Below are 24,677 nucleotides of genomic sequence, written 5' to 3' on the forward strand. Positions count from 1 at the left end.
AGAACAAACCATAACCTACCTCCACCGAAGAACTGACGTCAGGCAAGCTACTTCTCCAATGCCTTTCCTTTCCTCAATGCCTCCGAACCTTTCCAATCTATCAAGTATATATGCATAATTTGTAAGTTAACAAGCCTATAAACACTCATATTATTTTATGTCCCTCCTATACCCAAAAACTCACCTAATTCTATAATCAACTTCCTAAAGTTCAAACCTAAGGGTAAGTCTTAATTCCTCCCATTAGCATAACTTTAATGTAATTCATATAATATACTACACCTTATTTTTAATTACCTCTATCTCAATCTATCAAATTTTAGTTTATAATATGGTAAAACTGAAACCACTGATCACGATACCAGTGGCAGCCAACTCATAAAGCCACAAAATAAACTAACCAATGAAAACTAATGTAACACGGAAACCCATGAAACCCATTCCAAAATATGGACATAACAGTGACAATTTAATTCCATAAAACTTCCATCTGCAATCCACTCTTCAACTCAATAAACAATAGTTTACCACTTATTGTTTTAGTACTTCACAATAGTTTAATCAACCCAACCAAAGTTTGTCCCTTAAATTTAAGAACTAACATCTAAACTTCAAGGAAATTCAATCATTTATTTAGAATATAAAATGACCCATCTTATCATTATTATTATCCCTAAGGCAATTTTCCTAACTCAATTAAATAATCTCATTGGAAATCAGCCAATCCGTGGGAGACAAATTTGTCTCTCACAATCTCACACTCAACACCATTAACCACCAAAATTCAACCTAACACTACTGTTGAAACCTCGTTCTTTTCAATTTCCCATCTAATAGCAATAATATAATAATAATTATAAAGCCTTTGTTCATATTCACAAAATACATATTGGATTTTGGATTTACCTGAAGTACTCGTCGGCCTCTCTGCAATTTGTATCGCTGTAGTTGAAGTTCTGTTGAGTTTCTAACTCACGATGGAAATCCCTAATTATTATTAAGTGTAATTATGGGGTGGTAGAAGTGGCCCACTATTTGTTTTAATGCTATCTTCTATAACCACCAACTAACTTAATTATAAAAACTACCCCACTAATTTCATAATTGTAGTTACGAATAGTCCAAAACACTCATTTAAAATCTATCGGAAGAGTATTTTATACAATAAAAAGCTCTAGTACTCAAAACGACCAAATGAGTCGTTACAAAAATTTAGTCCACCTAATACATTGGGTAGCACAATTCAACTCAAACACACCTAATACATGGATAACTTAATACACCATATGTGGTCTTATCTAATACCAAGAATATCTAGGGATTACTAATCCCAGGTTTAGTAATACTTGGATAAGGAAACAAAATGACTGAATTGCCCTTCAATTTCTTTATACAACCTTTACAATTGGTAAAAGAAATTCACGTTCTGCTCTTTGGCGACTTCATTGTTTTCATCAAAGTGATACAATTTTTTTTGGACAAGAAAAAATATGTATAGGATTTTTAGTTAAAATATCTGACCTTCTGAAATTTTCTCTTGTTTGATTGGAAAACTGTACAATCCACCAGCCATTTTCTCGTCCTTAAAACTCTCTCTCATAAATTCCAAAGCACAACATTTTGTAACTGTAAAACAAACTCAAAACATTTTCTCCTCTCTCATCTTGTAACACTGCTACTATTTGATCTGCATTACTGCTATTTCCTCACAAATTGAGTCATTAAAATCAATAAAGTTTTGATATTTGTGCAAGTTCTTTAGTTTTATTTTATTTTAATATTAGTAGGTAAGAAGATTAAATGAGAAAGCAAAGTAGATCTTGTTGGCTACTGTTTTTCCTGTTTTGTTAAGAGAAAAGGGAGGTAAGGATTGGATCATGAATGTAACACCCCGTATGCTAGAAAGACTAGCTTGCAGAAATCAGAAGTTGCAGAAGACACTGACTAGCACCACCCACGGAGCGTAGGGTGACCCACGGACCGTAGGTCAGACCATGGGCCGTTGTCCTGGTCCTGGTTCGTGGATCGAGACCCCCCAGAACCTAGTCCCTGAAACCAAACGACGGTTGATCAGGACGGACCATGGGTCAGTCCACGAACCGTTGGTGGCCTCGATAGCTTTTAAGTCAAGAGTCGTTTGGTCTTTTCCCTATGCTTTAGACCCCTAAACTACGTCGTTTTGGGTAGTTTTAGCCTAGTAACTTAATTAGAACTTACCCTAGTCAACTCATTTTTCAAAAATTTATCAAGTTGAATGGAAAGAAGGAGAAAGAGTCGACCAAGCCCTAGTCCAAGAATGCAACAAGTTTTCTTCAGTTCCAGCCTCGAAATGGAAATATTTCTCTGTGAAATTCGTCACCAGGTATATGGAATTTCACTAGTGGGATCCTTTCATCCATTAGGTCCCTAGAATTCAGTCATACTCGACCTAGGGTTTCTAGAATTTCATATTTATGTTATGATTCAGTTGGTAGACTAATCCAAGTCAGATTATCATGTTTTTGAGGAATTGTTGCTTAGCTTCTTTCATGAAACTCAGAATCCTAGTTGTGTAGATTCGTTTAGTTCATGAATTACACTTGCTAGGTCAATTTATTCAATTGTACATGCCCAATTAAGAATGTTTCATTATCAGTATATTAATGTTGTATATTCAGTTAGCATGTCAGTATCTTGAGCTATCCACTATTACAGATATTCAGTCATAATGTGCTAATTACATAACCAGTTGGGAGTAGGCTTAATACCGAGTAGACTAAGGGTCAGTCACCCTTATAGTCCCAAAACTACGTGTCCCATAGGTAAGTCCCCTATGTGGGCATTATACTTAGTGATCACACCAGTCATGCCTCTATATCCTTGGCAAGGTATTTTGGGTCCTCTCGATGAGGCATATACATCGAACTCCACATTTAGCTCATGTGGTTTTATGTCGGTTATTAGTAGCTCCCACAGACAGATTCTAGTGTATTGACCAAGTTATCAGTTACAGTTCAGTATTCGGTCTCAATATGTTACAAACTTGGTCACTACATTCAGTTAGTTCATATTCAGCATGTTTAGCATATTTATCATGTTCAGATTATATCATTGCTATATCTCTTTGTTCTGTTGTACGTTTTATTCAACTTTATTCTATCATGCATGCTCAGTACCTTTCAAGTATTGACATATACTCTGCGTTACATCTTCTCGTGATGTAGGTTCAGGCCCTCAACATTCAGATCACGCATAGATCAGTTCCCGATCTCCAGTTCAACAACATTAGTGGTGAGTCCTCATTCTTCGAGAATGAGTGACATGTTATCTTTCCATTTTCAGTCCTTAATTTCAGTTTTGCTAGAGTTAGCTAGGGACATGTCTCAGCATCTCTAGTCAGTAGAGGCTTTTTTTAAACATAGTACTAGATTCAATTTTAGTTTTGAGTTTGATCCCCAGTTATTATTAAACTCACAGTCTTTTGATATATTCAGATCAGTATTGGGTATTACCTACTTTAAGTTATCTACTGTTTTAAGCTTCCGCATAGTATCTCTTTATTCTGTTGTTGTAGTATGCTTATGATATTCCAGCTTCAGGGTTAGCTTGGGGTCACTCGTGATCCTAGGTCCCGTGTTACGTCAAGGGGGGAACCTCGGGGCGTGACAAACTTGGTATCAGATCATTAGGCTTAAGTGTCCTAGGATGTCTAAAAAGCCGCACTAAGTAGAGTCCTTTTCATGGGTGTGAAGTGCACCACATCCAATGAGAGGGAGGCTACGAAGTGTTTTAGGAAAACTTCACTTTCTTTATATTCTTATCGTGCGTTCGTATGATCTCTCTTTCTAATCCATCATTATGCATTTTCAGATCATGCCTCCTCGTAGAGCTTACGAAAGGAATGTGAATGCCTGCAAAGCTAACACAACTCCTCTAGTCCCAGATCAGGAAGTTTCGGAATGCCATTCAGCTTTTGGCTCAGAGTGTGACCAACCAGAACAATCAGCAGGCCCCAGTTCCTACTAACACTAATGTTGGGTCGGTTGCAGCTAGAGTTTGGGATTTTGTTAGGATGAATCCACTTGAGTTTCTAAGGTCGCAGGTTGGTGAGGATCCCCAGAACTCCATTGATGAGGTTAAGAAAATCTTTGAAGTAATGCAAGTGACTAGTAAAGATAAGTTAGAGTTGGCATCCTACCAGCTTAAGGATGTAACTCACATCTGGTTTACTCAATGGAAAGAAAATAGGGGTACGGATGCAGTTCTTATCACTTGGGGAGTGTTTTAGTGAGACTTTTCTGGACAGGTTCTTCTCAAGAGGGTTGAGGGAGGTAAAAGCTTAGGAGTTCATGAATTTGAGGCAAGGTAGCATGTCAGTCCAAGAGTACGGACTTAAGTTCACCCAACTCTCCAGGTGTGCTCCTCACATGGTTGTTGATCCAAAGGCACAAATGAATAAGTTTCTATATGGGGTGTCCGACTTAGTGAAAATAGAGTGCAGAAATGCTATGTTGCTGGAAAATATGAATATCTCTAAGCTTATGACCCATGCTCAGTAGGTTGAGTGAGATAAGCTTAGGGAACATGCTGAGGATAATAAGAAGGATAGGACAGACAACTATGAGTATTCTCAGCAGAAATCGGGTGGTGGAAATTGCTCTCAATTCCAGCAGAAATTTTCAGTTCCAGCACCATCATCAGCTAGTGCTCCATCCTCCAGGTTTCGACATGATCAGAAAGGTAGGGCATCATGCTCTAAGTCGCAGGGGAGTATTTCAGGTAATATGACCTACCCAACTTGTCCTAAGTGTGGTAAGAACCATCCGATCGAGTGTCTTACATGGAAGGAAGGATGTTTTGGGTGTGTCAAACTGATCACAGGTTGAAGATTGTCCTTCTTCTAAACAAAGTCAGGGAGGTAACAATAGTAAGGCTCAGTCTACAGCTCTTGTAGCACCAGCAGATCGCCCAACTCAACAGGGTGTTTCGTCTGGTACAGGTGGCGGTCAGCGCCAGAACAAGTTGTATGCTCTCTAGCCTCTCCAGGATCAGGAAGATTCTGCTAATGTGATTACTGGTACGTTGCAAGTCTTTCATTTAGATGTTTATGCTTTGTTAGATCTAGGGGTTGCTCTTTCATTTGTAACTCCCTATATAGCAGTAAACTTCTATGTTAGTCCAAAAACTCTTTCAGAACCCTTCTCAGTCTCTACTCCAGTTGGTGACCCAGTTATAACTAGACGGGTATATAGAAATTGCCCTGTCACAGTTTCTCAGAAAGTCACCTTAGCAGATCTTGTAGAGTTAGAAATGGTAGACTTCGATATCATTCTAGGCATGGATTGGTTACATTCCTATTATTAGTCAATTGTAAGACTAGGATAGTTCGTTTTAAGTTTCCAGATGAACCAATCTTAGAATGGAAGGGTAGTAGCTCAGTGCCTATGGATCATTCATTTCTTAACTTAAGGCCAAGAAGATGATTTTTAAGGGTTGTCTCTATCATCTAGTTCGGGTTAAGGATTCTAGCTCAGAAACCCCAACTCTTGAGTCAGTTCCAATAGTTAATGAGTTTCCAGAAGATCTTCCCAGAGTTCCTCCCGAAAGGGAAATCGACTTCAGAATTGATCTCCTTCCAGATACCCAGCCTATTTCTATTCCTCCTTACAGAATGGCTCCAGCTGAGCTTAAGGAATTGAAAGAGCAGTTAAAAAACCTTCTAGATAAGGGCTTCAACAGACCTAGTATTTCCCTATGGGGTGCATCGGTGTTGTTCGTGAAAAAGAAAGATGGTTCTCTCAGGATGTGCATTGACTATCGACAGTTGAACAAAGTCACAATCAAGAATAAGTACCCTATCCCAGGATTGATGACTTGTTTGACCAACTTCAGGGTGCTAATCATTTTTCGAAGATAGACCTCAGATTCAATTATCATCATCTTAGAGTCAGATATAGTGACATTCCAAAAACAACCTTCAGAACTCGGTGTGGTCATTATGAATTTGTAGTTATGTCATTTGGACTAACCAATGCTCCTGCAGCTTTCATGGATTTGATGAACAGGGTGTTCAAGCAATATTTGGACTTGTTCGTTATAGTCTTTATTGATGATATCCTCATTTACTCTAGGAATGAGGAAGAACATGCGACTCATTTGAGGGTTGTCCTGCAAACTCTCAAAGATTGTTAGTTATTCGCTAAGTTTAGCAAATGTGAGTTTTGGTTGCAATCCGTTGCCTTCCTTGGGCATATTGTTTCTAGTGAAGGGATCCGAGTGGATTCTCAGAAAATAGAAGCAGTGAAACAATGGACCAGACCTACCTCTCCTTCAGATATCAGAAGTTTCTTGGGTTTGGTAGGTTATTACAGAAGGTTTGCGGAAGGATTTTTATCCATAGCTTCTCCATTGACTAAGTTGACTCAGAAAAAGGTTAATTTTCAGTGGTAAGATGAATGTGAGAAGAGTTTCGCAGAACTAAAAACTAGGTTGACTACAACTCCTATTTTGACTCTACCAGAGGGTTCAGACGGTTCTGTGATCTATTGTGATGCATCCAGAGTTGGCCTAGGTTGTGCATTGATGCAAAGAGGTAAGGTTATAGCTTATGCTTCTAGAAAACTTAAGGTGCATAAGAAGAACTATCCGACTCATGACCTCGAGCTTGCAGCTGTAGTATTTTCCCTTAAGATTTGGAGACACTACTTGTATGGTGTCCACGTAGATGTATTCATAGACCATAAGAGCCTTTAATATGTGTTCACCTAGAAAGAGTTGAATCTTCACTAGAGGAGATGGCTTGAATTCCTCAAGGACTATGATATGAATGTACTTTACCATCCAGGTAAGGCCAATGCAGTAGAAGATGCTCTTAGCAGACTATCTATGGGTAGTGTAGTGCATGTTGAGGAAGAAAGGAAAGAACTAGCAAAAGATGTTCACCGGCTTGCTCGTTTGGGAGTTTGCCTTATGAGCATATCAGATAATGGTGTAATAGTTCAGAATGGGTCAAAATCTTCATTGGTAGTGGAGGTTAAGGAAAAGCTAGTGATCCAATATTACTTCAACTAAAGGGCGCAATCCATCAATAGAGGGTTGAGGTTTTTCCCCAAAGGGAGATGGTGTGCTTCACTATCAGGGTCATTTATGTGTTCCTAAGATGGGTGAGTTGAGGCAGCAAATTCTTGAAGAAGCCCATAACTCCAGGTATTCTATTCATCCAGGCGCCACTAAGATGTACCATGATATGCGGGAAGTCTTTTGGTGGAATGGCATGAAAAGGGATATCACAGATTTTGTGGCTAAATTCCCTAATTGTCAACAAGTGAAGGTAGAACATCAGAAACCAGAGGGTATGACTCAAGATTCCTACTTGGAAGTGGGAAGTGATCAACATGGACTTCATTACAGGGTTACCTCCTACTCGTAGACAACATAACTCCATTTGGGTGATCGTTGACAGAGTCACTAAGTCTGCGCACTTTTTGGCTATTAAGACTACAGATTCAGCGGAGGACTATGCCAAGCTTCACATTAATGAGATAGTCAGGTTACATGGAGTTACTTTGTCTATCATCTCAGATAGAGGTCCTCAGTTTACCTCTAATTCTGGAAGTCATTTCAGGAAGGTCTTGGTACTCAGGTTAATCTTAGCACAACATTTCATACACAGACGGATGGTCAGGCAGAGCGTACTATTCAGACCTTAGAGGACATGTTGAGAGCTTGTGTGATCAACTTCAAGGGTAGTTGGGATGATCACCTTCCTCTTATAGAGTTTGCCTACAATAATAGCTACCACTCCAGTATTTAGATGGCCCTTTATGAGGCATTATATGGGAGTAGATGTAGATCTCCAATTACTTGGTTTGAAGTAGGTGAAGCAGCCCTGATAGGGCCAGATTCGGTTCATGATGCTATGGAAAAAGTTCAGCTCATTAGAGATAGAGTTAAGACAGCCTAGAGTCTCCAGAAGTCTTATGCATATGTAAGGAGAAGGGACTTGGAGTTCCAAAGTGATGATTGGGTTTTCCTGAAAGTATCACCTACGAAAGGGGTGATGAGATTTGGCAAGAAAGGGAAGCTCGGTCCTAGATATGTAGGCCCTTACATGATTTTGAAAAGAGTTGGTAAAGTGGCTTATGAGTTAGAGTTGCCAGAAGAACTAGCAGTAGTGCATCCGGTATTTCACATTTCGTTGTTGAAGAAGTGTGTGAGTGATCCAACATATATAGTACCTTTGGAAAGTGTGGCTGTGAAAGATAGTCTCACTTATGAGTATGTGCCAGTTGAGATTCTTGATCGTCAGGTTCGAATTGAGAAACAAAGAAGTCGCTTCAGTGAAGGTTTTTTGGAGGAGTCAATCCGTAGAGGGAGCTACTTGGGAAGCAGAAGAAACCATGAAGGCCAAGTATCCTCATCTCTTTCCTTCCGATTCCATTCCAGCTTGAGGTAATAGTTCCTCTCAAGTCTTTCAGGTATTCAGGTGTAAATTCAGTCTTAGTATCATGTTCCTTCAGCTATACTTGCATTTTCAGCATATTTACATGTCCTTGGAACTTAGTTCAGTCAGATTTCAGTACTTAGTGGTAGGATTTGCAGCTTGTTCCCTTCATTTTTCAGCTAGTTTAGTCTTCATTCGAGGATGAATGTTCCCAAGGGGGAGATAATGTAACACCCCGTATGCTAGAAAGACCAGTTTACAGAAATCAAAAGTTGCAGGTGCCACCGACGGGCACCACCCACGGACCGTAGGTGGGGTTCCGTGGATGGCCACCTGCAACCCTTCCCAGAAAACTCTGACAAAATATTCTAAGGCACGATCCACGACCGAACCCACGAATCATAGGTTAGACCATGGGCCGTGGTCCTGGTCCATGGATCGAGACCCCATAACCTAGTCTCTGAAGCCAAACGACGGTTGACCAGGACAGATTGGGTCAGTCCACGGACCGTCGGTGGCCCCGACAACTTTTAAGTCAGGGGTTGTTTGGTCTTTTCTCTATGCGTTGGACCCCTAAACTACGTCGTTTTAGGTAGTTTTAGCCTAGTAACTTAATTAGAACTTACCCTGGTCAAATCATTCTCTTAAAATTCATCAAGTTGAACGAAAAGAAGGAGAAAGAGTCGACCAATTTTTCTTCAGTTCCAGCCCCGGAATCGAAAGATTTCTTTGTGAATTTTGTCATCAGGTATGTGGGATTTCACTAGTAGGTTCCTTTCACCCATTAGGTCCCTAGAATTCAGTAAGATTCTTGATTCTCTACATCATGCTTAGACCTAGGGTTTCTAGAATTTTAGATTTATGTTATGATTCAATTGGTAGACTAATCCAAGTTAGATTATCATGTTTTTGAGGAATTGTTGCTTAATTTCTTTTATGAAACTCAGAACCCTAGTTGTGTAGATTCATTTAGTTCATGAATTACATTTGCTAGGTCAGTTTATTCAGTTGTACATGCCCAATTAAGAATGTTTCATTATCAATATATTAATGTTGCATGTTAACATGTTAGTATCTTGAGTTATTTAGTATTACAGATATTCAGTCATAATTTGTTAATTACATAATCAGTTGGGAGTAGGCTTAATATCGAGTGGACTAAGGGTCAGTCATCCTCATAGTCCCAGAACTACGTGCCCGGTAGGTAAGTCCCCTCTGTGGGCATTATACTTAGTGATCATGCCAGTCATGTCTCTATACCCTTGGCAAGGTATATTATATTAGGTCCTCTCGATGGGGCGTATACATCGGACTCCACATTAACTCATGTGATTTTATGTCGGTTATTAGTAGCTCCCACAGACAGATTCTAGTGTATTGACTAGGTTATCAGTTACGGTTTAATATTCATTCTCAGTATGTTATAAACTTGGTCACTACATTTAGTTAGTTCATATTTCAGCATGTTTAGCATATTTATCATGTTCAGATTATATCATTGCTATATTGCTTTGTTTAGTTATATGTTTTATTCAGCTTTATTCTATCCTGAATGCTTAGTACCTTTCAAGTACTGATGTATACTCTGCGCTACCTCTTCTCATGATGTAGGTTCAGGTCTTCAGCATTCAGATCACGCATAGATCCGTTCCCGATCTCCAGTTCAGCAGCATCAGTGGTAAGTCCTCTTTCTTCGAGGACGAGTGACATGTTATCTTTCCATTTTTAGTCTTTAGTTTCAGTTTTGTTAAAGTTAGCTTCAACATCTCTAGTCAGTAAAGGATTTTTTTTCAAACATAGTACTAGATTCAGTTTTAGTTTTGAGTTTGATCCTCCAGTTGTTATTAAACTTATAGACTTTTGTTATATTCAGATCAGTATTGGGTATTCCCCACTTTAAGTTATCTACTGTTTTAATCTTCTGCATAGTATCTCTTTATTCTGTTGTTGTAGTATGCTTATGATATGCCAGGTTCAGGGTTAGCTTGGGGTCAATCGTGATCCTAGGTCCCGTGTTACGTCAAGGGGAAGCCTCGGGGCGTGACAGTGAACTTCGTTTTCAAGTTTTAAACTGCAATAAATATGGTAATTACATGAAATAGAGAACATAATAATTCAAGGGTAAGATTGAAAAAAAATAATTTGTAGAGTTTTAAACCAAACATAAGATTAGGTGAGATACGATGACCAAACACTTGATTAAAAATAATTTTTGTATTACTAATCCTTGATTTGTTAATCCCTGCGTTTGCTAATCCCTGCGTTGCTAATCCCTGCGTTGCTAATCTTTGTACCAAACGACCCCTACATGTTTAGTAAATGAGTATTACTATGAACTGTTAGAGTGTATACTTTGATACTGATATTGATATTGGTTGAGTGACTCGATTGATGAGTGTGTATTATAATGTTTGAAGTGTAATTATAGTAAGATGTACATGGAGGAAATCATAAATATACTAAAAAATTTGAAAATATAGAACTTTATAAACTTTTTACATAAGTTTAATAAGATAGTTATGTACATGTTTTTACATGATAAGAACGTGTTGGGCATCGTGTTAAAGGTTAGTTAAGGTGTATTGTTGATTGTTCCATTAAAACCTGTTACATGAGGCACATGAGATAATGTATTAGCATTCAAAGAATGAAATATTCAACAAAGTAGTTAAAATCATATATAAAAATAGAGCAGGGTAACTGAAAAATACGTCATAACAATTTAGAAAGCAAATAAAAATAATAAAACAGTAACATTGATTCTTACTGTTCTTTACAAATTAACAAAGCATCACAAAAAATAAATAAAGAATACAATAACAAAGCATCACATATCTTATTTCTATGCTTAATAGAATAGCTTTGCATCGGAAGCAAAGGGAAACTGTCAAGAGTAATACTTAACTAATAACGTTTTGTTATTCTTCATCCAAAAAAAAATTAGGGAATTCTATTCTTGTGCTGCCAAAAGAAAGGGAAAATAAATGTCAATTATCTATTTTCCTTGTCAAGCGTTTTGCTTGTGATTAGAAAATTAAAGCTGCATGTTTTTTGGGCTATCAAATCTATAATTTTTGTACATTTGTTCATCTTTTCACCTTAAATTTGCAAATGTAACAAAGACCCAAAAATAAGAAATTATATATGTACTTTTGTTAGAGGGCAAAATAATCAAATTGAGACCTTTTCCATTAGAAATTCTCGAATATGGAGTGATCAAACCCCAAAGTAAAACTCAAAAAATAGAACTCTATGGTTAAAAAACGAAAGTTACAAGTTTCTGGGTTATCAGATCTGTAACTTTTCTACATTTGTGTATCTTCTCACCTCAAATTTAAGGAACCAACAAAGACCTTTAAGAAATTCTCAATCTACTCTAATTAGAGACACAATAATCAAATTGAAGGTTCTTCCATAGGAATTTTCGAAGATCTAGATGAATCCCAAAAAAAAACTCAAAAAATAGAACCTAATAACATAAGATTTGGCATAATCTTTTGGCAAAAAAACATACCTTGATAGAACAATACTACCGCCGAGAGAGTAAGGGAGTTCTAGCTTACACGGACACACACAAAAGAGAAAACAGAGAGAATAGATAGAAATCTGAATGCTACGTGTTTATTTCACAGATGCTACGTGTAAGCTTTACAATTGGAGTAGGACACGTAACATAAAGATGAAACAATGAAACATATTAGATTAATGGCAAATGATTGAAGTACCCTTATTTTCAAATTAAATAACAAATAGTAGACATGTTGAAAATGTCTCTTCTAATATATAGAAATATATAATATATATATATATATATAATTTTTTTTTTGGATAAGTAGGTAATAAGAATATGATATACTCAAACTGGTGGCTACAATTGCTTCTGTAAAGCTACACAAATCTTGACAACAAATAAACGAATAGAATCTTGATCTGAATAGAACTAGAATCCATGTTAATCACAATGATTTAAGTTGAAAAAAATATAAAATATAGCTCAACACGGAGTACCAACTATTGACCACTCGTATATACTTCCTATTGTGAATCATATGAGAGTAATTCTTAAATAAAGAACAATGCACATTAAAATTGATCAGGTTTTATGTACTTCTTTACAAATTAGAGATACAAGGAAAATTGAAGATTAGTTCCCTCTAAAACGCTTATATTCACTCAAAACTCAACATTAATATGCTTCTCTGACCTTTTATATAGAGGGGTAAGAAATATGAACCGAGTGTTTATATGCAATTTACTCTTAACCAAATATTCTAACTTAGCAAGACTTTTACCTTTTTACATCTTTATTCACTATCTAACAAGGAGGGTTACAGAAACATCACAATCATAAATATGAGTTCCATAAACCTTTATTTTATCTTAAATTCATTCATATTAAAAATAAATTTGTGATTAACTTCATCCATATTAATTCCTATTCACAGAGATAGGAACAAGATAGCAATAGATTGGACATGATGGTTCAAGGTGGTCTCTTCAAGGGTATACCCATTAGAAAGTGACTAACTTCATTTATCTTTCAAATAACCTAGAGAGCTCAATACTCAGGTGAATTGGAATAAGATAGAAATTGTAACATGTCGGATTTGAAAAGGGAGATGTCAACTTTTTAGTTACACTACAAAAAAATACCTGAATTCTGGGGGTTTAATAGCGGAGGCTAGCTACACCCCCACAAATCGCATTAAATATCGGGGTTTTTGTAGTTGACAGAAAATAAAAATAAATAGTGGGGGTTTAAAACTTCTGCCATCTGAAAAAAGAAAATGTAAGTAAATAGCAGAAATTTTAAACCTCCCCATCTAAAAATATAATTTTTTATTACAAACTACAAAATCGACATCTATATTTTTATGCTAATGTTTTTACTCATTTTTCATTTCCAAAATATAAATCACTCTCAACTATTTTTAATTCAAAAATATACAAAACACAAAAAGAAATCATTTTGGGAAACTTCACCAGCTCCCTCACTTCTCCTCTACATTTCTCTCATCGGTTCATCACCATTTCTCCGCCATTTCTCCACCACTTCTTCAACTATCTAAACTTCATCTACTTTACGAGATTCGGAATCGAGATAGCCATTTTAAGGTTAAAAACATCACTTCTCTCCCCTTTTTTATTTTGCTTATCTCAATCTTCACAAATCAGAAAGTTTTCTACAAATTTCTGATTGTATTCTCTAGGTAAGTTCAATAGTTTGTTGTTTGTATAGATGTATGGAGGTATAATTAGATTAATTGTACTTTCGTGGATGAAGAATTTGAAATTGTCTAATTTGCCAAATAATGAACTGCATTAGCCTACTATTTTTGTGTATTTTGTGGTAGAATTAGGTTTATTTGGTTGTACTTTTAGTGGTTTAGTTATCTGCTAGTATCTGTGGTAGAATTAGCTCTTTTTCCCCAGAGCACTGTTCATTTGTGGTAAATTTTATAGGTCACGGGTTCGATTGGCGGAATTAATGGCTAATGCTTAAGCCAGGATAGATTGCTTACATTACACCCCTTGGTGTACGGTTCTTCATGGACTCCCTCGACATAAGAGAAGTTTGTAGTATAATGTAAAAATTGCTTAAAATTTGTGTTAAGTTAGATTCTTTGGCCCAAAAAACAAATTTTCTTTTCTTTTTTGACTTCGTAATGCGTCGAATGAGTAATCCTGTTATGAATTACATTATATTGTCATAGGGAATGGGTATACCAGTATGGAAATTATCTCTGTATACTGTATTCGTAGGAGTCAGACCTTTAGTGGTACCAAAACTCGTTAAAACTTATATACTACTTTGATTTTGTAACTATGAACATCTTATCGTTTTGCTTCGCAAGTGCAGTGTTTACCTATAGCCATTGATGTGGGAACAGATAATGAGCAACTATTGAAAGACGAGTTCTACATTGGACTCAGACAAAAAAGAGCGACGACAAAGAGCTACTGGCGAGGTCAATTTTATAATAGCATAACTCTATATCGTACTTGTTGTAAATATAAATTGAGATTTGTAGCTTGTTCTTAAGACATGTCTGTTTCTTTGTTGCTTCTTGTAGGAATACTTTAACTTTCTTGATGAATTCATGAAGGTTGTGAAGCAAAACTACAGCGAAAAAGTTCTTGTACATGTTAGTAATTTGAAACTTGTTAAGGACCAAATCACCTTTCATGTAACGTCTAAGTCTGATATTTGTAACGTCATCTGCAATATGAAGATTTTGCGAATCACAACGCTTTTAAGCTGTTGGTGAACTATGGTACCACACATTTGGTATTCAATGATGATATGCAAGTATGCTGCATTTCTTTTGGCCTATATCACCGAACATTTGTGTTCGTTCAAGTTTCTGATCCCATTAATGTTGCAGGGACAACTGTTGTGGTACTTGTGGGGCTTGTTGCATCTCTTAAGCTGCTTGGAGGTTCCTTAGTTGAGCATACATTCTTGTTCTTTTGTGCTGGAGAAGTAAGTCTAGATTTTCTTTTAAAGAGTCAAGTTTTTAATCGTTTCGGTAGACGAGCTATGTCTAACAACATGTAAGAAAGGATACAAATGGTAGCAATGAGTTGATATTATGGGAATTCAAGAAATAAGAAGAGGATGGATGGATCCAAGAAAGAATTAGAGGTATATAACAAGAAAGAATTAGGTCAGGATTATTATAGGTATGAAAAAGAAGAATGTGAAAAAGGCAATTCATGTTGGAATTTGAGTTGCCGCATAGGTTGTTTGTTTAAAGAAGAATATATAATGCTCCATTTACATGCATGTTCCTGCCAATTACCCTAAGTTACAAAGGGTATGTTATATCATATTCATATATGTGTAGATCTATTTGCCCAGATTATTTATTTTATATATGTAGGGGACTAACAGTTGATGCATATTATATAGGAGTTGAAGTTTCAAATGGTAGAATTATTCCCCAAAGGAAGTTGTGTTTTCCAAGGCAGAAATGGAGTGTATCAGTAAGGTACATAATTGCAGCCTCGTCACTACAATGTGAAATCGATGGTTTATGGATGACACAACTCAACGCATTCTATCAATTTTCTCGCCCACACACTATATTTGGAACTGAGAGTAAATTCTTTCAGTTATTTCCATTTTCATTGTTGCTACTCATCCATCCTCTTCTTATTTCTTGAATTCCCATTTGTAGCATCCATCCTCTTCTTATTTCTTGAATTCCCATTTTCATTGTTGCTACGTCTAACATTCATGACGCGATTTACATTTGGAGGAGATATTATGCTTCTGAAATCATATAATCTTTTTTCCTCTACTCGTGTCGATAGCAGATATGGATGGATTGTTTTCATTAAAACATATTGAAACAATCTTAAAGTCATTGCATTGTGCTTCATGTCGATCTCTCCGTGATCACAGGCTGGAACTGGTATATTAGAACTAATAGCACTTGCAATTTCAGAGAAGGTAAAAAATTTAGGTTGCCAATGGTTTTTCAAAGTCGTATTCTCGTTTAGTATGTTTGATCACTTGATAAATTATGTTTGTTATCTGTAGGCAAATGCCCCTGTGGAGGAAGCGCATAAATAACTACTGATCTCACACTTTACTTGAATATGTGATGCCTAACCATGGGGAGCCAGCTACAGCGTCATTACCCAGATTGGTTAGCTCTAACAATTAAGTCTAACTTGATTTGGTGAGCTTTATTCTAATCTTTCTGTTTCTGGATAATATAGATCTTTTTTAGTAACCTCTGGTAAACTTGGAGCTCTAGCTTCTCTAGGACAAGATAAATGCCAGACCTTAAAAATTGGACTTCATGTTCTTGCAGAACATGTCAAAGAGGTCGTAGATCCCCCCTTCTAAGAGCAAGCACAATGTTGTTATACTCAGTCAAATTGTACTTCTTCTAGCAGTAAAAATTCTCCCAGGCACTCCTACCGAGGTAAGCCTCTAGCTGTCCCTTCTGGGCCCTAGAATCCCTTTCCGGTGATCTTCCATTGTCGAAAACATACCCGCACCTTCTTTCCCTTCTTTCTTCTTCTACCTCTTCTTATTCAAGCCTTACTTCCTTTTTCTCTCTTTGCAACTATGGGGGATTATACAATTTTCTTTGCTGTTGGTTTCAAATCTACGACATTACCAGGGTGGTATCCAAAGCTAAAAACTTAGTACGACTGGGTAGAGAGAGAGGCCGCAAGATGATGACGAGGATGAGTATTAGCCAGAAGACGATGAAGTGGTTAGCCTACACCCTCAAGGAAGCTTCAAAAAGCCATGGAAACACTGTACGCAGATGGAAACGTCAGGACCACTTTACTGAGCTTTTCTGGGCTACGAACTACAACAAATTTGGTCGATATATTAGTATTATAAAGGTGCAGGACAAGAAAAGAGATGTCATCATACCTGAGTGGTCTTTAAACTCTAGATGGATGGACATAGCTACCAAAATATCAGTCTTCATAAATGCTAAGGCCCAACCGATAGGTAAAACATCACATAGGAAAACTGAGAAGGGTTTATTATATTCAGACATTGTCAGGAACAATAAATGGTCTACAAGGCAATTAAATGGTGCGAGGATTCAACAAAAAGGGAATTCACTCATTATATCAGATGCAATCTCAACAACTCAGAACGAGTCGCTAGCAAAGAGTGTTGTCGAATTCGACGATGGATCACAAGCACTTGGAGGCACAATCATGGAATCAATATCTTCGATCTAGGGGGAATCGATTTCTCTTCGAATTCCCCAATAGAACAACTATTGATCACATAGTAAGGGGGGACTAGTTCTGGAGATCTTACAAATTCAGCCTTCAATGGTGGTCACCAATCTCAAATGCCATTTTTGAGAGACCGAATCAAGTCTGGATAAGAGTAGTGGGACTCCCTATCCATTTGTGGTCCCATAAAGTTTTCCGTGAGATAAAAAATCTCTGTGGAGGCTGGATCCGTACGGAAGGAGAGACAGAATTACGCAATCACCTCAAATGGGCAAGGCTGAAGGTGCTAGGAGATGGCGAGTCGATTCCGAGCACAGTGGAGCTGACCTACGAAGATTTGACATTCAAAGTGCAAATATGGGTGGAGACATCGGCTAGAGTGATCTCCGATGAACGGATACGAATACCCATTAATACCCAACGGTCTGAAGAAGTGTCTAGTCAAAAGGGGGAAGACATCCTTTTAGGGTTTACAGAAGTGACTAGCCACGTGGGGTCCTCGTATGATCTAGAAATTTCAAAATGGCCAGCTGGCCCAGCATGTGATATCACATGTAAACCAAGGGCACACTACTCTATTCTTCCTAAAAATCAATCTTAGTAAATAAGGGGTAATAATTGGGCCTAGATATTCGGGCCCAATCCATTTCAAATGGGCTGCCTGCAGAAATCTCTCTCTCTTTTGTTGGACCCAATTGTAGTGGAATTAGAGGCTAACTTAATTACCTCTTCCTCCACTACTCCACATCAGGCAAAAGAGCTCATAATAGCGCATGGGTTATCTTTGAGAAAGGAAGAAATTTTAAAGGAGAAAAGAGGTGTAGAAACAACGATGGGGAATATTGTAGATACCTCTGAGATTCTCTGGCAGCAGGCCAGCACATTCATACAAGGAAACAACCCTCAATGCACTGAAGTAGTCAATACCTATTTGACTCTGTTTGAAGAAGCCGTACCGCTAAATCAACTCAGCCCAGAAGAAGGGGATGATCTGGAATTTGATGTCCCTATTTGGATCCACCAGAACATAAATAAACTAGCCAAGGAATTTGGAGTGGAAATCAATGGGTGTAAAGATGAAGCTTTATCATTTTTCATGAAGATTGACGGTATGAGGAAAATCAACAAAGATAATGGGGCAAACACTAGTAAAGCAACACCAATAATAAAAGGGTCTAAAGAATTGAAAAGCTTAGAGCGTGGAAGCAATTTCAGAAGCAATGGCATAAGAAGCAAAGGGGGATATACCGTTCCAAGTTCCCAATGAAAGTGAAGATAATCACATGGAATGTGAGAGGCCTTAACTAAGCAAACAAGAGGTGTGTTATCAAGACTCTAATTCATGAATGGAAATCAGATGTGTATTGCTTCCAAGAAACTAAGACTGAGGGGGATAACAGTAACATTGTAAAAGATTTGTGGGCTAATAGAGGAGTAAAGTTCTGTCAACTTGAAGCTAGTGGGACTAGAGGGGGCATTCTAATTCTATGGGGTGGGAAAGTCTGGGAGGGAGCTATTAGCAGTGTAGGAGCCTATTCTATATCCTGCCAGTTTATAGGCAAGAATCAAGAATTCACCTGGCTCCTGACCGGTGTCTATGCGCCTAACAATAGAGAAGAAAGAGAAGAAGTCTGGTGGGAGGTTGGATCAACGAAAGGTCTGGTCAATGGGCCCTGGGTGGTTTGTAGAGACTTTAACACAGTCCGATATCCGTCAGAGAAGAAGAACTGCGGCAAAATATCAAATGCAATGAACGATTTTTTTGAATTCATTATGGACCTGAATCTGTTGGACCCTCAACTAGCAGGTGGTAAATATACTTGGAAGAAAGGGGACAGACATGATGTTGCAGCTAAATTAGACAGATTCCTAGTGTCTAATGAATGGGATGATGTCTTCAAAAAAATTAAGCAATCAGTTCTACTGAAAGTAACATCTAATCACACTCTGATTATGTTGCAATGTGGGAACTGGGAGCTTGCGAAATCTTATTTCAAATTAAAAAATTGGTGGTTACACACAGAGGGTTTCTTGGAAAGGGTCAAGGAGTGGTGGACTTCCTTAACATGTGAAGGAAGACCTGACTTTATTCTAGCTTTCAAACTAAAGGCTTTAAAAAACAAACTAAGGGACTGGAGCAAGTCTGGTCAGGGAAATCTAGCCTTGCAAAAACAGAGTATACTCAGTCAACTTGCTGAACTTGAGGAAACACAGGACCAGAGAATTCTCAATGTGGAGGAGATACACTCGAAGGTTGAACTTCTCTTAGAGTTTGAGAACATTGCCAAGTAAGAGGAGATATCATGGAGACAAAGGTCAAGGGTTAATTGGTTGAATCAAGGTGACAATAGCACTAAAATCTTCCATAGAACTGTCAATGCACACAAAAGGTATAACTCTATTGATGAGTTAAATGTGAATGGGGAAGCAGTCAAGAGTCCAGAAGTTATAAAGAAAGCGATAATGGATTTCTATCGGGAATTGTACACTGAAACTGAGACCTGGAGACCCTCAGACAATTGCAGGGGAGGACACATAATTTCTAAAGAAGATAATCTTATGCTTCAAAAGGAATTCGAGGACCAAGAGATATGGGAGAGTGTAAAGTTTTGTGCCGGAGACAAGGCACCTGGGCCTGATGGTTATACCATGACTTTCTTTACTCACTGTTGGGAAGTCATAAGAGGATAATTTATTAATGTTGTTAAGAACTTCCTTGAGAGATGTGTTTTTGAGAAAAGCTTCAATTCAACTTATGTTGCCTTGATTCCCAAAAAGATAGGTGCAAAGGAACTTAGTGACTTCAGACCAATCAGCCTAATTGGTAGTGTTTACAAGATAATTTCTAAGCTTCTTACCGAGAGACTTAAAAAGGTGATGCATAAAGTAGTGGACACTCAACAGTTGGCCTTCATTAAAGGTAGGCAAATAATGGATGCCATAAACGAGTGTGTGGATTCTAGAACCAGAAGCAATGCTCCAGGAATTCTCTGCAAGCTGGACATACAGAAGGCATATGATCACCTAAATTGGCAGTTTTTGTGGGAAACTCTTGATAAAAGAGGTTGTGGTGGTAGATGGCTAAGATGGATGAAATTTTGCATTCAAACTGTCAAATACTCAGTTCTTATCAATGGTTCACCTACAGGCTTCTTCTCTGCTCAAAGAGGCCTAAGGCAAGGTGACCCTCTATCACCTTTTCTATTCATCATTGCAATGGAAGGGCTAAGTGATATGTTGAAAACTGCTCGAGAGAACCTTTGGTTAAAGGGATTCAAAATATCAAACAAAGTGGGATGCAAACTTGAGATCACCCATTTACAATATGCAGATGATACTCTCATATTTTTTTTATTCCAATAAAGAACAACTCAGGATGCTAAGGGTGATTTTTATTCTCTTTGAAGCTGTATTAGGACTTTATATAAATTGGAATAAGAGGTTCTTATATCCAGTTAATGTAGTTCCTGACCTATCCTCTCTGGCTAGGACCCTTGGTGGAAGAATTGGTGACCTCCCTACGACTTATCTGGGGATGCCTCTGGGAGCTAACAACAGGTCTTTAGGTATTTGGAATGGGGTGATTGAAAAGTGTGAAAGAAGATTAGTGAATTGGAAGTGCCAATATCTTTCCCTAGGGGGAAGACTAGCACTCATTAATAGTGTCTTGGATTCTATGCCTAGTTATATAATGTCCCTTTTCCCTATCCCTGATGGAGTAATTGATAGGTTGGATGCTCTAAGAAGGAACTTTCTATGGGAAGGCAACAACGAGACAAAAAAAATTCACTTGGTTAAATAGGCAGCCTCGATTGGGAATAAACAAGTTGGAGGTTTATGGGTGAGAAACTTGAAGACTCAGAACCAATGTCTACTAATGAAATGGCTCTGGAGACTAGCCTCCAATGAACAAGCTTTGTGGAAGGAGGTGATTCAGGAAAAATATGAAATGGAAGATCAATTGTCAACTAGCATGGTGACCAATACTTATGGAACTAGCCTTTGGAGAACCATAAGGAACCTATGGCCAAAACTTAGAGGGAATTGCAAAATCAAAATTGGAAATGGTGTGAATGTCTCATTTTTGGAAGATAGATGGCTGGAACAAGGTCTCTTAAAAACACTCTTCCCTGATGTGTTCATCCTCAACCAACAACAGAGGGCTACTGTGGCAGAGGTTTGGTCAAACCAAAGATGGAATCTGAGCTTTAGAAGACCTTTCAATGATTGGGAGATCCAGAGAGTAGTAGAATTCTATAGAACTATGGAACAATTCAGAGGAGGAAACACTGTCCAAGACTGCCTGGAATGGAAGGATCACAAGCAAGGAAAATTCGGTGTCAAGGGGGCTTACAAAAAGTTCAACCCTTTTAATAACCAGATTAATGGGTGGCCCTGGAAAATGATTTGGAAAGCCAAAATTCCCTACAAAGTGTCTTGTTTTACTTGGCTACTTGCTAAACATGCTATTTTGACTCAAGAAAATCTCATGAAGAGGGGTATCCAATTGAGCCCTAGATGTTTCCTATGTGGGGAAAAAGTTGAGACTGTGACTCACATGTTTCTTCACTGCAGGATAACAACCAGTTGTGGGACCTCTTCATCAATAAAAAAGGATTGAAGTGGGTGATGCCAAGGAGAGTAACCCAAACCCTTAAGATATGGAGTAGTTATGCCAACACCTCAGGACATAGGGAGAGATGGAAAATCATCACAACTTATATTTGGTGGTCAACATGGAAATAAAGGAACCTTAGATGTCATCAGAACAAGAGCAACACTATTCAGAAGATGGAGATGAATTGTCTTGTGTTGTTTCATTTTTGGTGTAAACATGAGTATATGGAAGATCTAGAATCAGTTATGAATGTCTTAGGATCCCTGTAATTTTTTTCATAGGATTGAAGATCTTCTGTTATACTCTTTTTAATCTATAATTAGGAATCTGTAACATGTTGTGGCAGGTTTTGATTTTTTGGAAATAGAAATACAAATGTTACTTTCTCAAAAAAAATAAAAATTGTACTTCTCCAAAAGCGAAGTTTTAGGTAAGATTCCGATTGAGAGCTTCATAGTTATCAGATATTTTAGTAACATCCTTAAATTTCTTTCTTTCTGAGGATTGCAATGGCTTAGAGCATATGATAGCTTATGATCAGCAACGGATAAATTTTCATTGTACACCTCCAACCGTCCAGTATAATACATGTAAGTAACCTTATCCCTAAGAGGAAACTCCTCGAAATAAAAAATGCGGGAAACTTCAATGCTTCTTGTAACACTTTTACACAAGTGAACTATTCCGAGCTTAAACTAAATTTTGAAAAGCTGGCAGGTCACATACAAAGCTCCGACACGTTTTTATCCTTTTCCAGCAAGGACTCCAAACACTTTCATGAGAAATGAGCCAGCCCCTTTCAACTTTTCAGGAGTTTTTCCGTTAGAAGCAACTCTCTATCTGCCCTTTCCGTTAGAATTCTAGTTTCATAGGCAATGACATAAAGGGCTTCCAAAGCCCAATCTGATTCCCAGTTATGGAACTCTTGAGTAAATGCATTGGCAGCTTTTTCAAAAGCCTGGTAAGATTCAACCAAGTTTTTGAGTCAATAACTTTGTAAGGCACGAAATAGAGGAAGTAGTATATCCGCATACTGAGAGTATCTATCAGCCTTTCTTATTACTCTGCTAGAATTTTGGAAAGTGATGAGGGCATCAGATAGAGAAACGAGAAAAAGATGAATTTGAAGAGATAGAAAAAATAAGGCATAGAGACTTGGCGTCTTGAGATGAAACAACATCAGAGAAGCGATTTAGGAAGTTAGTAATATGTACGTGAGCTTCTCCCATGCTTAAATAGGCTGAAGCCATTCTTTCTTCTTCAATCCAATTGAAGCTTTTGGTTTTGAGCAGAAACCCAAAGAGGTTTATGTCTCTCTCCACGACTCACAACAACAATGACACCACCCTCTTTCTAAGGCTAAAGTTATCTCATTCAATAACTATTTATTGTTTATTTTCTTTTGCATTCAGGTGATGTTCCATGAACTATTGCATGTCCTTTCTTGAGTTTGGATGCTAGTGAAGACTTTTCATCAATAAAAGCAAGATTAATCAACACTTTCGTAGTGATTTCTAGTTCCTTCTAATCGTAATGGTTGGGGTGAATCACACATTTCAATATAGCTTGTAAAACTAATAGTAATGATATATTTTTGTGTTTGAAATATGTTTTATTTCTTAATTCTAATATGTCCTTTTAGGTTTGGACTATGATGTACATTAATTAGTCATAAATATTTAAAATTGAATATAATTAGCAGAATGCTGTAAAAATTTACATGTTCATGAATTGCAGGGGTTGAAAACTCCTGTTAATTTTAATGTGAAATTCATAAATTGTGGGGGGTTTTCGACTCCTAGACTCACAAATTATTGGAGTTCTGATTCTCAGAATATGAAGTGCAAGTTTATTGATGTCAATTTGCGGGGTTCAAAATCCCCGCTAATAACCCCCTGCTACTGGTAACAGGGGTTGGTGAAAAACCCCTGTGACTTAATTGTGACAAACCTAACAGCAGGGGTTTTTGCAACTGTTGTTGCAGGGGTTACTGACCGCCGAAATATGTAATTTTAAGCCCCGCAATTTGAACATTTTCTTGTAGTAATTGGTTGGGTTTCATGGAGTCATTCTACGAGTCGTAGAAGCTTCTACAGACTGTAGAGTGCATCCGTAGGAAGTAGGTCAAGTTTTTCGGAAATCAAGCGTCAGTAATGTCACGACCCGGGAGCACCCCCTAGTCGTAACCGGCGTACTCGACCTCGAAGAGGTCTAATACAAGCCTCTTAGCATTCATTCATCGCATAGACACAAAAAACCATAAGGAATTTAAAACTTTCTTTACCAAGAAAATATTTCATAAAAAAAATATATAGCAAGCGGAAGACTTTCTAGACTTTATACATGATGTCTCAAAACCATCTAATACTTTAGGGTACAAAATTCGGGACCAATCCCATACACAACTTAAACAATACTAAAAAGACATAAAAGAACATATGGGGTATTGTCCTCGAATATATGAGGACTCACCAAGTCTTCATCTTCAACACTTAGAAACCTATCAAATAGCCATGACATGTCATCATCTCCAAATCCCTACACTTTAGTCCAAAAAGGGAAAGAAAGGGGTTAGCACAATTAAGTACTAAGTATGGAGACCATGCAAAAACATGCCAAAAAGGACATTTTCAAGGAAGTAAATGCTTTCATATCATTTGATAAAACCTTTCCTTTATAAGTATAAGAGACATAATACAAGTCAACATTAACATATAAGACCATAGCCAACCATACATATACTCAACATATGTCCATATACAACCCATGCTTAACTTTAAAAGAACACATGTCATTTCATTACCATAGGACCTCTACCTAATATAATCTTAAGACACACTTGAGTGAGACAAGAAGTGACCGCCCATACAACCTCTTCAAGCACACTTAAGTGTTCCCCAAGATTACCTTAGATAA

The 24,677-nt window shown here is 37.6% G+C and overlaps 1 pseudogene; it reads right to left on the bottom strand.

The window, feature by feature from the left end:
- Positions 1-16,065: 16,065 nt before the first annotated feature.
- On the bottom strand, positions 16,066-23,011 carry LOC125871023 (enhanced ethylene response protein 5-like; annotated as a pseudogene).
- Between the last annotated feature and the right edge of the window lie 1,666 nt (positions 23,012-24,677).

Source organism: Solanum stenotomum, chromosome 7, assembly GCF_019186545.1.
Source record: "Solanum stenotomum isolate F172 chromosome 7, ASM1918654v1, whole genome shotgun sequence".
In the NCBI taxonomy this organism is placed as follows: Eukaryota; Viridiplantae; Streptophyta; class Magnoliopsida; order Solanales; family Solanaceae; genus Solanum; species Solanum stenotomum.